This window comes from Rhinolophus ferrumequinum, chromosome 9, assembly GCF_004115265.2.
Source record: "Rhinolophus ferrumequinum isolate MPI-CBG mRhiFer1 chromosome 9, mRhiFer1_v1.p, whole genome shotgun sequence".
Classification (NCBI taxonomy): domain Eukaryota; kingdom Metazoa; phylum Chordata; class Mammalia; order Chiroptera; family Rhinolophidae; genus Rhinolophus; species Rhinolophus ferrumequinum.
Genome location: NC_046292.1, coordinates 38033133 through 38035769, shown reverse-complemented (window position 1 = coordinate 38035769; position 2637 = coordinate 38033133). Strand labels below are relative to the sequence as shown.

The window sequence follows — 2637 nt, the reverse complement described above, 5'->3', positions numbered from 1 at the left end:
GATTGGTGCAGCCACTATGGAAAACAGTATGGAGGTATCTCAAAAATCTGAAAATGGAACTACCTTATGATCCAGCAATTCCACTCCTAGGTATCTATCCGGAGAAATCCAAAACTCTAATTCAAAAATCTTTATGCATGCCTATGTTTATTGCAGCACTATACACAATAGCCAAGATATGGAAACAACCAAAATGCATGTTGGTAGATGACTAGATTAAGAAACTGTGGTATATTTATACAATGGAGTATTACACAGCCATAAAGAAGAAAGAAATCTTACCATTTTCAACAACATGGATGGACCTAGAGAACATTATGTTAAGTGAAATAAGTCAGACAGAGAAAGACAAATACCATATGATCTCACTTGTATGTGGAATATAAAGAAAAGAATAAGTGAATGAACTAATCAGAAATAGTTTTGGAGACATAGAGGAAAAACTGAGGGGATAAAGTTTATCATAAGTTTATGTAAAGTTTACATAGAGGAAAAAGCTAGATGGGCGGGAGGGTGGGGATAAGGGGGAAGCTGAAGGGATTAGAAAACAGTCGGTAACCACAAGATGGCCACGGGGTTTTGAAAATTAATTTGGGGAATGTAATCAATAATGTTGTAAAGATTTTGTAGGGTATCCGATGGACACTTGTCCCATTTGGGAGACCACCTCAGGGATGATGTAGATGCCTGATCACTGCACTGTATACCTGAAGCTGAACAATAATGGGTGCAAACTATAATTATATATGTGTGTGTGTGTGTGTGTGTGTGTGTGTGTGTGTGTGTATTTACAAGAAGCGGAGTACAGCATTTGGAATAGAGACAGTGGAAATGTAATGGCTCTGTGCGATGTCAGAGGGATAGTGGATGGGGGGAGGGGGGTTCACACAGTGTGAGAGATATAAATGATAAACGTCTAACTATTACTTTGTCTTGTGTACCTGAAACTAATAAAAAAAATACGGATAATTTTATCATATATATATATATATATATATATATATAGAGAGAGAGAGAGAGAGAGAGAGAGAGAGAGAGAGAGAGAGAGAGAGAGAGAGAACTGGCAGAAGTCCATAGGCTAAAGAAAAAAGGTATTAAGTACAAAGTGTTAACCGACTTTATCTTTTCTAATTTTACAACAGCTTCAGGTATTGAGACCTAGTTGGTTTCTTGTATTTATCCTTTATGAGTTTAACTCAATCTTCTACATAACACTCAGTGCTTTTTACCGGGGGCTTCATTTTGTGATGGAAAAGATCGTTTCGTCCAACTTCAACCATTGGTTCTTCCCCAGATTTCATTTAATTGTAATAACAAATTTTATCATCTTCAGCAAGTTAAATATGTATGCTTACTTTTGAGAACTGGAGAGATTTTTTCCAGTTTTCATTCATAGTCTTCACCTTTAACTGTGATGTATCATCCTTGGCTTCCCAGAAACCTGCAGATATAAAAATGTTAAAAGCTGAGCAAGGTTTTGTCAGTTTTCTGAGCATTGTTAACTTTCTCTTTTTTATTATTGCTTTAGTTTTTAAACATTTTTGCATGATTTCTTTTTCCAAAGATATCATCTGACTTGGAGTTAGCTATTCTTGAATTGTTTCTCTCTTCTTTGTATGCCTGCCAGTCTGCCTTGTAAGCATCTTCATATATTTTTTTCTCTGAATCAGGAAGTTCCCTCCATAGTTCAATGATTTTTAAAATTAGTCCTGAATTTTTCACACCTGGGTCCTGAGCTTTAAATATGGATAGTTGTTCTATAGGAAATAGAACATATGAAGTCATAGGCTTCTTTGGATAACTACTCAAGGTGATGAAAACATGCAAAACTGAAGGAAGGGTGCAGTTAACTCCCACAGCCTACACAGAGATCCACTCTGGACTTTCCTAGGGCACTCAGCACACCTCACATGCTCCAAAGAAGCTCCATTACACCCACCAACAAGTCAGCAACCTGACCTCAATCTCATGTAGCCCCTGGCACAATAGAACAACCCCAACAATGACAATTGGACTTGTAGGCGACCCTCCCATATTCTCTATCATGCCCACCACTTGTGAGGCTATGCAGTTGTCTTTGAGTGTCCTAGGCTTCAATGTCGGTCTCCTAAAAGGGAAAAAAGGAAAAAAGAAAAGGGGGAGGGGAGGGCACCAGCCCTTTAAATCCACTGGAAGTCACTTCAGCTGGATGGGTACGAGCTTGCAACAATGGGGGGTGGCGCAACAAAAATTGCAGCCCACCTCTTTGCACCTCTGTGACCAGAAGAAGCAATTGGTGATAAGAGCACAGATCCTAGATATCTGGAGGACAGGTCCTTTTTTGCCCACTCTGGCTCCTGCAAGCTGTATACAAACTGGTGTAGGAAAACACACACAGCTGCCTGCCCTGTGACTATGGATGGTGGATGGGCTGTTGCTACTGTGTAAGAGTTGAAATTGACTAAAATTAACTGAACTTTACCATCCAATCCTTCCCCTGGAAAATGCAAGCCTTGAACAGACCCCAGAGTTCCAAAATATAGTAGACCCTTGAATAACAGGAGTTAGAGCACCAACCCTTACCCCCTGTGCAGTCAAAACTCCACGTATAACTTTTGACTCCCCCCAAACTTAACTACAGTTGTCCTCGGTATCCAC

At 39.6% G+C, this 2637-nt stretch overlaps 1 pseudogene; it reads right to left on the bottom strand.

The window, feature by feature from the left end:
• Positions 1 to 1196: 1196 nt before the first annotated feature.
• LOC117027072 (transcription factor A, mitochondrial-like) lies at positions 1197 to 1970 on the bottom strand (annotated as a pseudogene).
• Positions 1971 to 2637: the final 667 nt, after the last annotated feature.